Below are 12,406 nucleotides of genomic sequence, written 5' to 3'. Positions count from 1 at the left end.
GTAGACCATTTTCTTCCATCTAATTGTATAGAATGAGAGACGTATAATGAATAGACATATTTGATGAGATTTCTAGTCAGAGCACAAACCACGAGAAATAAGATTAATACACTCTTAATGGACTATAGAAACATAGAATTGTAAAATATATCTGACGAAATACATTTTGTCAAAAAAATTGTTTAAAATTCTATAGTCAAGATGAGTTATATGATCGTCCATGCTTCTTCTAAATTTTGAACCACTAGATTGAAAATCCATGTAATTGTGTTATCTAAAAACCCCCAAATTCGAATTCTTGTTCATTTTTTATTATTAATTCATTCTCTAGTCTTACATCAATGTTTTCTTTTCTAGAAGGGGAGTGTGAGTCAAGCGAGTGGCACAAAATGGATAAATATTTTGTTTACTAAAAGAAAAATTGATGTCCTTCTATTCCTAACTTAAATAATATGTTACAATTGTGTGGTCACAATTCACTAACATTACTAATAAAGAAAAGATGAAAAGTGGCAATGAATACAGATAGTTACAATATTATGCATATATAGAAAATAATTCTTTAATGATTTTTTAAAAATGAATCATGAAAAAATAAATTGACTTTTAACTAAATGAAGTTTTTTAATTACTACCTAAAACCACACATCTTTCTTTATTTTTGGACATTTACAATCTCAGCTATTTCTAATTTGAAACATAATAATAATTTAGATATTTATTTTAAGATTTAAATTTCAAGGGGCATGTAATACATCAATCAATTCAATCTTATGTCTGACAAGTTATTCCCAAGTACAAATTTCAATGAGATATATGTTTAACCCAACATAATTAATAGAGTAATATAATCCAATTCTTTTACAATAAGGTGGACCCATTATCTTACATTGTGTTAATAACCTTCAACCCATTAATAGTGTCTGTATAAGTGCTTCAAATTCTTACCTCATCCATGAGGAACTAATTGTTGGGGATTAGTCGGCCTTCCTGGTAGTTTTGAAGATCAAAAGCATTTATTTCCTTCACCTTCCCAACAAAAATTCACAGCTTGTGCAAATTTTATGACGGTTGCTTTTTGGCTAAAACTTTGCATAATAATATTTTGTGCCCCCTTGCTCAGACAAATGAAAATAGTTTTGTGGGTTGTCAAATTATAACAAAACTACCCAACTCAAACTTGCTCCAAATCAATTGTCCATAAATCCATAATTGAGTCTTGTTGCGGAGAACAAGATGTTAGTTTATGGCCAACATGTTGTAACTAATTCTAACCCTAAAGCGAAAAAAATACTTGTATAAAAGGGCTTAGGGTTAGGGTTTTTCATAAGGTGTGATGTGAAAATTACTTCTTGTGGCGATATTGATTTGTAAGGGATTACGGATTGTAATTAGGTTGTAATCGCTAGATCGTAATAATATTGAACTTGTTGTTTGGTGGACATAGCCCAGGAATTGGGTGAACCACATTAAATCTTGGTGTCTTGTGTTCTCTTCTATGCGATTTATTATTTTCTAATATTGTTCATATTTGCATGTAATTGTTATTTCTATCTGTGGTTTATTTTAACACAAGACATTGGCACCCCAAACACGGTGGTGTTCTATAACAAACTTTGATTGTTTTACTTAATCTAAAATTCAATTCAATAGGATCATTGACCAAGAAAATTTTTGGCTTTGCTTGATGATGGACTTTAGACCTCCATTATAAACAAATAATCACATTTTACATGTGGCAGAGAAGAGCACAGTCGCTTTGTACATCTCTCTATCTGTTATAACTTTTTTTGTACGTTCTTCTAAAAATTTAGAAAACATATATTAAACATTGAATTGAGGTGCAAAACAATGTCTGACTTGCATGACCTTCAGATGAAATTTTGAAATGTTAAATTGTTCTTGCTTAGTGAGAAATTCAGAGACTAGATGAGATGAAAGAATGGAAGACATATTCTTGTTAGCAATTTCAACAATATCGAGTTGTAGATCCTTGTATGTAATTACATGGAATAGTTTTTTGAAAGAGTCCCTATCAGTGTGACCATTGAGGCCATATCATAAGGTATTTTGTATGACATTGGATGATGACAAAAAATAAAAACTTGAAACATTGGCAAAAGGTCAAAACTAGTGATGTACGAACAAGATTTATTCGATGGTTGTCCATGACTTTAATAGATTCTCAACCGTTGATTGTAAAAATCAAGTCACTCATCTCATATAGGGAATGCCTCTGACATAACTAGTACTTGTGCCAAAACGAGGTGCAAGGCATATATTTTTATTTAAAAATATATAATTAAAGAAATTATATAAATAAGTTATTTTAAAGAAGTGAGTTATATACATAGTAGTAACCTTTAATCTAGGGAACTAAAATTGTATTATTATAATATTGTTTATAATAATATATGTTATCGTAATTTAGTTGTTGGTTTGAAATAAACCAAAAGACAAAACATAGCTACATATCTAAATATAATAGTTGTAGTTCTATTTGGCCCTATATAAGGATGAAACATGCACTTAAGTGTGCACAAATGCAAATTGTAGAACTTTAATACTTTACTATGAATATGAAAAGTCATATAAGTGTGTGTTTAAAAAATGGACTAAATACTTATGCTATATTGAAACAATTCTGAGTGGTTAAACATATGTGCTTTGTCTTTCAAATGCAATTTATACAACTTAAACATTTTGCTACAAATATGCAAAGTTTGTATAAATATGTGCTCAAAATAAATTGAACTAAGTACTTGTGCTATGAAAAAATATAATGGTTGAACAAATATGTTGTCTCTTTTTAAAAACTTAGACATGTAGGGTGAAGCTAGAATCAAAATGCAAAAGCATTGGAAAGATAGATAGTGCATATTGCATTTAAAATAAAATAGAATTTTTACGAGTTAACTTGAATCAACATTTGGTGCAACATAAGAGCAAGCATAAGGACAATTTGTTGATTACAAGAACAAAAAAAATTCAAAACCCTATATTTTTTCAACAGTAGTATAAGAGGAGCCATTAATAAACAACGACGGAGGGCCACACAAGTAGAGCATGAACTATGTACAATTTAGGTAGGCTTGGAATGCATAATGAATAGTTATTGGATTTCCTTCTCCATAATGCTCATTAGCATACATCTCCCTTGAGTAAGTATAAAAGCCAAGATATTTGACATAAAATGCAAGGGTTTTATGCAAAGATTCTTCCATTATGATGATTTCAAACTCTTTAAAATCACATATCTACACCCTTGTCACTTTCAATTGTTCAATATGTTGAGTACAACTAAGATAAATACAAATTGTGAGCTTTTGTGTTCTATTTCACAAAAACCATTCCAATTCACCAATACATTTGACCCAGTAGGTGGTAGTGGAGCATTAATCTTTGATGTACTATTTGAAATATATATTATCTGAATAGGTTGTTGGGTATTAGCCATGTGCGAGAAAATGGCAAAAAAATTATTAGATAGAAAGAGGAAAACTACTAACATTATTTGAACTCCTAATTTGTAATTAATTATTTTACAATTCTTAATGATTTGATATTGTGATTTTTATTGAAAATCAAAGTTATTCTGAGAGACCGTCAGTTAATCCTAACCATAGGAGTATGTCGGTTAAGCTTAAGCCATCATATCATTTAGAAAGTTTATATGACAAACCATCAAATTTAACATTCAGTGTTCTTTTATATATGAAAATAATAGTACACAATATTTCTACTTATTTATAATTCTCTCTTAAAAAACAATCTCTATTATTTCTTGAAGATAAGACCACAAACATTTGTACCTATCAACTATTTAGAATTAGAATTATATATAACAAGGCCGCATAGGTCCTCCCAAAAAATATATGAAAAATAAGAATTGCTCAATTTTGTTAGTAAAAAAATGATTAAATGGTCATTTGATTATGATTTATATTTTATTTTGTAAAAATAAAACTTAGTTAATGCAATCAATGTTTACAATTATTAGAATTTTATAAGTTATTTCATTTTTTTAATTTATGAAAAAATGATTTTGTTAGTATTTTTAAAAATAAAATACTAAATGTAATGATCTTTAATAAATATTTATTTTTATCTTTTCAACATGTAAAAAAATATATTAGTTTGCAAAAAATATATTTTTAATTACTATAATTAAATTTTATAGATAATAAACCTATACAATCCATCCAATATGACATATATTTCCAAGATTAAATAAAAAAAATTAAAATCTAATTTGTAAAAAAAAATGCTAATGAATAGTTAAAATAACATATATAAATATTATAACCAATTTTATGGCCTAGAGTATACATTTTTCCCACTCACTACTCATGTTTGATGCTCCCTACCTGGTCTGTGGATGGTTGTTGGGGTCACGTCTTCTCGGCCTATCTCTGGTGGTCGGTCAGGGGATAGGGTTCTAGCCTTGGTTGCTTCATTTGCGAATGTGGCCACTTTCAAAGCTGAGGTCCATGGTTTGGGGGTTCCGACTGTAGATCTTCTGGTCTTCTCTTCGGGTGTGACTCCTGTAACAGTCTTCAATCCAATCCGATTGGAGTTGGAGGATGATGTTGTAGAAGAAATTGGTCAAAAGATTGAGGACTTCTCTGAGAAGGCAACTATTTTCAGATTTCATAGCTTCTGGCCTTCCCTTCCGGCTCTTCATGCTTGGATTTCTAAGTACTGGGATCTGTTAATTTCTGAATCTGTCCAGATTTACCCTATGGCCAAGGGCTTTTTCATAGTTAAATTTGATGTTGTGTAAGACAGGAGGGCTATTTTGTGTAGTCACTTCAATTGGGAGGGTTGTTACCCTTTGTTGGCCAAACCATGGCATAAGGGTTTTGACCCTTCATCTGAATCTTTTTCTCATATGCCTCTTTGGGTCATACTTCCAAATATTTCGCTTCACCTATGGCTAGATTTAGTTTTTGAAGCTATGGGAGATGTCATTGGAGACTTCCAAATGGTGGATTCTAAATCTTCAGATATTCTTCATACTACTTATGCGTGCATCCTCATGGTGGTTGATATTTCGAAGGGCCTTCTTGAGAAGATCAAACTTGAGGTCCCTAATGGTTCCTGGACTCAGACTCTAAACTATGAAGGAGTTCATTTCTGTTATAGGGTCTACTTTGGTACTAGACATGTGGTTGTGTGTTGCTTTGTGGAGCTAAGGAAATCACAGACTAGACCTTCTTAGTGGGTTGGGTCTTTGGTTGAACATTACTCTGTCCTCAAAGACTCTGCTCCTTTGGTTTCCCTCACATCTGTGGTTGCTTCGGGTGCCTATAGCTCTTCCCCGTCTGATCAGGCTTCTGGTCAGTTGTCTTATATGGATGTTGTGGTTTCCCCTCCATCTATGGGTAGGGATTCTATGGGTAATCTTTTGAGTATGGCTTTTCCTGTTTCTCCGATTGGGCCTGATGCCGATGCTTTAGTTTGGGAGAAGGAAGCTTCTTTGGTGGAGGAAGGTTGGACAAAGGTTTCAAAAAAAAATTCAAATGATCCCAACAGTCCTTTGATTGGCTTCTCAGGTCTCACTCTTTTGGGACTAAAGGGTCCTAAATGGTTTTAATTAAGTTGTAATTTGGTGGAAGAAGTGAACTATGTTATCTGTGAGGCCACCCTAGTCACTTTTTTGGTTGGTGACCTGTTTCACTCTAGTCTATTGTATCTTTTGATTGGTCACAATTAAACGTATTTAGTTGTGTAAAGGGTTCTAGGCACCCTTCAAAACCCATTTTACTTAATCAAAAACATATATAAATATTATATATTAATTATATCTCGTATATTTTTAATAAGTGTTATTTAAAAAATCATATATTTAAATTCTTAATTTTATAATAGATTATACCAACCTCAACTTTTACATATTGATAATTAAATAAAAATATATTTCAAAAAATGATTAGCTAATACAAATGTGTTGATTCTACTAATCTCTACTTTTACATGTTGAAAATTAAATAAAAATATAGTAAAATAAAAGATTAGCTAATACAAATGTGTAACAATAGGTTTTTGTATGAGAATTAATTTTATCAATAAAAACTTGTGAAATAGATTGAAAATTAATTTTCAAAAACTAATAATAATTCTACACTGGAAAAATAAATGTCTTCAGATAATAATAACAACATATTTACAATCTATTACATTGCCAAAATAGGTACCTCTAGGTTACTTCCTCTAACTTAGAATCCTCATATCCACAATTCTACTAAATGCCAACAACAATATATAGCTTGATATCTTCGTTGCTATGAACATAATCAATTCAATTACCTTTTTCAAAATAGAATCAACATACAATAACCTAGGAGATAAAATGCCTAGAATATACACCTTAAGACTTGTACAACAAAAAACTTCTCAATTCTGACTACTTTTAGAGTACCTTTGGCTACATTCCTCAGATTCTTTGCTCGGCCCTTTATGTATGTATGAGAATTTAGGATTTGACCCGCTTTCTGCAATAAGAACTTGGTACAAATTAATTGTGTTGGCCTAAAGAGAGATTATAGATCTAATCATCTCAAAAGAAATTTCTTTGAGTGCTAAATTCATTTAAACTAAGCAATCAAAGTTCAACACAATCCCAATTGTTAGCTACTAATCTAAAGGGATGAAACAAATAATGATAAGAGGTTTTCATAATCTATATTGATAATGTTGTATGGAAAGAGTTGAAGCCTAAGACTTTTGTAAGACCTCTGAGAGCATATTTGGTAGTGGCGTAAATCCCACTACCATATTAAGGGTACTACAACAAAATATCCATTATTTAGACCCAAATCAAGAAGTCTTTGTGGATAATTCAAGAAATTTTATGGGATAGGAGATATTAGATTTTCAAAATATATATATTGATAAATGTACTTAGCTTTTGAATTCAATTGTATAAGAATTATTCACATCAATTTTTTTATTAAATCTCATGATTCCTTTCCTTATCAAGGTAAGAGAGATGTAGAAGGATCAAGGAGTGTAATCTAAAACATTAATGTATAAAATTTCACACAGTTGAACATGAAACATTTCCATAGTAAATAATGATACGTGTGTTTGGTTTCTAGATTCAACTATGGAGGAGTTATTTGCATCAATGTTTTAGATCACACTACATGACCATCATCAAGATGAGAAAGTTGTAGAAAGATCATATGAAGTGGGATCTAGAATATTGATGCAAATAACTCCTACATAGTTGAATCCAAAAACTAATCACACTTTATGAGAATCAAAACTTAAAGAGACCAAAGACACTAAATTTTCACGACCTTTAGTAATAAGTGTGTTTAGTATCAAAATTCAACAATGTCGAAGTTATTTGCATAAATGATTAAGTTCATACTCCATATAGAATGAAATGTAACCTGCAACAATTATGAAAATAAAAATGAATCCATAAACTAAGTAATCAAAATCCAAATGAACTCATGACGCAATGGAAGAGGACTGACAATGGTTGTGCCTATGATTCATCAAAGGAAGAGCTGCATGAAGTGTATAGAATGTGTCGGTCAAGTTTGTTCCAACTATGGCATCGACTTTTTCAATGTTGACTTAGTCAAGATACAAAATCTTGATCACACCACCATTGCACACTAGTATGTCAACTAGTCTCCATGGAGTGATGAAAGTATCTCTATTTCATTAAGGAATTGTTTGACCCTTTTGGTGTTGTCTTCTTAAAGTCTCTTTACTACTATAGTTTGGTTGTCTTTCAAGCAACCCAAGTAAGTTGATCTGCAACATCTGTTTCCCAGCTAGTTTTCCTTGTTGAAACAATTTGTGGCTTCATCAAGTTCTTGATAGAAGAAAATTGGGAGAATTCCTATCTTGCACTTTATTTCTGTGTTGTGATCTCTTTCCTAGCAAAATCTATGGTACTCTATGATTTCCTTTGGCTTTGATATGAGGTACAATAGTACTATCATTACCATTGTTGCAATCACTCCCATAACTCCAATGCTACCACCTGCAATGAACATGGAATGTGATCTTAATGCAAACAATGTAAAAAAAAAGTTATGGTCTAATGTAATTAGACTTCAATAATCTATGTAATTATTCATTGGCATTTTGTGAAATAAAGGAGGGGTGAAAATTTATTCAAGCTGAAAGAGAAACAAGAACAAATAAAGAAAGGGCATTAGACAACCCTATCAAGATCAACCAAGTGATCAAGTTGATGGGACAAGCCCATCGAAAGTTGTGTCATATCAACAATGTTCCAATTACACATATGGTCAAAAGCCCACTTCGCCAAACAATCAGCAACACTATTCCATTCCTTGGGAATATGAGTGAAAGCAACATATTACAAAGAAGTACAAAAATTATGAATCTGGTCCACAATCAAAGCTAACTTCCAACTAACAACTTTGAAATGTTGCTGATTCAATAGACGTATCACCACTTGTGAGTCAGATTCATAGATAGGCCTTCTCCAACCAAGGTCACAAGCATTCTTCACAACATACAAAATAGCTATGGCCTCCATCAGGTTGTTAGTGTGATGACCTTTATAAATAGAAAACACAAACTAGACATCCCCCTTACTATCTCTACCAACACCACCAATGCCAACAACGCCTAGATTTCCTTTGGAAGACCCATCCATGTTGATTTTAAGAATACCCTGCGGAGGGGCACTCCACTTCCCCCCCACCCTATTTATCTTTTGCAAGGGATGTCTACACATCTTTCTTAGTAGTTTTCCATGTGGGGGGGGAATATTCAGATGATTAATGAAAATATCTTCCCTTGGTTCCATGGCTGCAAAAGTGTCACATTTTATAGAAATAGTTTCCCCCAAAGAATGGAGAATTTTCCACCATAAGTGAGGAACCTCTAAAAACTCATCCTTAAAGATACAACAGTTCCTTTCCAACCAAATATGCCAAAAAATAAAGGAGGGTCCAAGAGTCTAGGAAACTTGAAGAAATGAAGTCTTGACAGGAGCTTTACCCCAGTGAGCAAAGAATTCTGCCAATGATAAAACATGCCAATAGGATTGGTTCCACACATTCCACTAAGAGTGCCAAATATGTCTAGTGAAAGAGCTTTGGAAAAAGAGATGAGAGATATTTTCTTCACTAGTCCAACATAGAACACACATTGAGGGTCCTTGGAAGCTATGCTTGCATAAATTATCCCATGTAAGACATCGGCTATGGACCACCAACCATATAAAAAAATTACATTTGGACCAAGAAAATTTGTACCAGACTTGCTTCCACCAAGGCATCTGAATGTCCCCCAAAGTCTGCTAAAAAAGCTAAACATATCCTGCAAACACTAAAAATTTTCCAGGCAAATCTTTGTTGTCCCAAGCAAGAACATCATTACCAACCAAAGTAGTACACTCATGAGATTGCAAAATCTAAAACAACTCCTTCCTATCTTCCTTAGATCCTCCTAGAGGCCATTCAGAAGGGTGTTTCCAACAAAAGGAAGGAGCTAAACCTCTAACACACCCTATCTTATAAAAATCAACCGTGTCCCAACTAGCAGCACTAAAATTTTGATAGAGGGAATGTAGCTAAGGATTAGTGGAAAGAATAGGAGGGTTCCCATCCCAAGAGTCAAGCCAAAATAAAGCTTGTGATCCCGAGTGACAAATCCAAAAGAGACCATCTTTAACCAACTGAACTCCAAACTTTAGTGTATTTCAAATCATGGATCCTCTCCCTTCTAGAGGAAAGTGGTCAACTTCAACCACATCAATATCTGGAAAATACTTATGGGTAAGAATATGAGTCCAAAGTTGATGTTGGTTAGTACACCAACACCAATAAAGTTTTGTAGGGAGAACCTATCCATTTAAAATAGATTATTGCCAAGGCCACCCTCCTTCTGAGGTCTACACACTATTTCCCATTTAACCAGACTCCATTTAGAAGTTGAAAGGTTCCCACTCCAAAGGAATTGACGAGATAGTTCATCAAATTCCTAAAGAAAATACATAGGAGCAGCTTGAACAAAACACCTATAAATAGGAAGGGCTTGAATAACCAATTTTAACAGAGTCAGGTGAGCAACAATTGATAGTGATCGATGAGTCGAATGATTAACCTTTTGTCGTAGTTTATCAAGAAAAACTTGCTCGGAAGATCTAGGATGTCTACCAATAGTAAGATGAATACCCAAATAAACAAGGGAAGAGACCCAATATGAAAACTCAAAATAGCAGCAATACGCCTCTAAATAGCCTGGGGAGTATTGAAGAAAAAAATGGACAATTTTTTCTCATTAACTTTATGTCCCGAAGCTGCAAGATACACATCCAAAGCATGCCTAAAAGAAGTAGCTTGCTGAAGACGGGCTTGTCCTTCATCGGTGTTTTGAATATGATTATGTTTGATATTTTATATAAGTGTTGTGAACCATAATTCATCATTATAGAATGAAAATGTTAATTGGAGTGGATTAGATAGTGAGCAATATATTATGATTTACACTTCTTGATCTATCATCAAGGTAAGAGAAAATGCTAAAACTAGTGATCAAAATTGTAAGGAAAATGTTAAGGGAAATTGATTAGACTTGTCATAAATGCAATCTAAGTCACACTCTTTGATCTATCATCAGCAAGAAAATGCTAAGAAGTTCACCTACACACAAGGATTATTATACTTAGGAAAAAATAAATTGATGCACGAGTGTGATAGAATCTATGAACAGTTTGAAATAGGGGCAAGGGAGAAAAAGACAGAGTAGCCTATTAATCTGTTGAAACATTAAAAGTTTAATAGGGAAAGTGGTCTTAAAGTAGGCTAAGTGTGAAGACTTATGGCTTGTCGAACTAGTAGAATCAGAATCAATACAATTATTCTACATAGAATTGTACGAGTGTGTTAGAATATCTATTCACAATTAGAGACAAAAGCATAGGAAAATCAAAACAAAAAATAGATGAGCCTTATCTAATGCACCCAACCAAAAAGCAAAAAATATTAAACCCAACAAATTGCTTCTCTTACACTCAAGTGCAAAATCTAAATTAAGTTCTACAATGTATTAATAAGAGAAAAAACATGATTTGGAGCATCGAGGGTTTACCATTGTTTTGGATTTTGATTGAACTTTATCAGATTTTTTTTTTGAAGATGTTTCACATCAATTTGGTATCTACATGATCAATTCAACTTTGTTCTTTTTCATTTAGAGGCAAGAACTGAAGGGGTATAACATGAGCCAATTTACTATATTTAATATATAGAATTCATCAAATTTATGTCCAAATCCAAGTCTAAAATGGACCTATCAAGTCCAATCTAAACAATGTAAACTGGGTTTAAATGGGTTAAAAAGGAAATTGTGTTGTAAAATACAATTGGAAAAATCATTATGTTGCCATTGATGTCAAACCTGTTCATGAGACACTTACTAACAATGTCAAGTTTCATGTCTATTGATTGATGAAGAGGATTTTAAAATAGAGATAACTAGATGAACTAGTAAAGTTAATGAGTGATGAGGAGTAAGTATGAAGGAATTACAATGGGCACCTAACTAGTTAGTTTTTGACAAGATAATGTGTTGTTTAATCATTATATGAAGTGGAGAAGACAATGGAGTTGATGTTTTAAAGAGAAGAGAAGTAATTGAGTAAAAGACTAAGCTTGACCGAATGACAATTTTACTAGGTCAATGAAGCAAAAGATTAAGGATCTTAAGGTTAGTCGTAAAATAGTATTAGCTGAGTGATAGCTATCGATGAGCAAGTTGGAGTAGCAACTAAGGGTAGTGATGATTGAGCGAGCCAATGAAAGCTGAGTGAGATAGAATAGTAATGATCGAGCTACATAGTGCCAACCGAGTTTTAACAAAAGTTACAATTTATGAAAGAATCAAGTTTGAGGTCGACATAGTTGAAATTTTGAGATGGTCAAAATGTGTGAAGGATAAGAATTTATGAATTGGTGCATTTAATGCATGAATAGAGTTTTTTATGTTATCAAAAGCAAGGATTTGATGAGAAGTTTGTATAAGTATCAAGAAAAGAGTAGAACAACAAAATGATGGATAGATTTAAATTTGCAAAGTGAGTTTTATTATATAGATCAAACATGTTACTTTCTAACCATTGTCGCAATCAAAATCCTTTAATCAAGGTTGACCTAATAGTCATTTTGTAAATTATTTAATCAAGGTGACATTCTCATGGAATGATCCAAAGTGCTCGAACTAGGTCACTCCTAACAAGGTGATTAAATCCTTTAATAGGGTTACTCCTCATTGTGTGTTTTGTAACTTTTAACAGGGTTGACTCTTAACTAAGATCACTTTAGAAGAGTGATAAGTTGCTAGCATGTTACTGGTGTTTTTTCCCAAATTGTGTTTCCTTGTTAAATCTTGGTGTCATTTACTTGTG

Source organism: Cupressus sempervirens, chromosome 8 (assembly GCF_028749045.1).
Source record: "Cupressus sempervirens isolate cs-2001-9-10 chromosome 8, ASM2874904v1, whole genome shotgun sequence".
Taxonomy (NCBI): Eukaryota; Viridiplantae; Streptophyta; class Pinopsida; order Cupressales; family Cupressaceae; genus Cupressus; species Cupressus sempervirens.
This window is presented reverse-complemented; position numbering follows the sequence as displayed.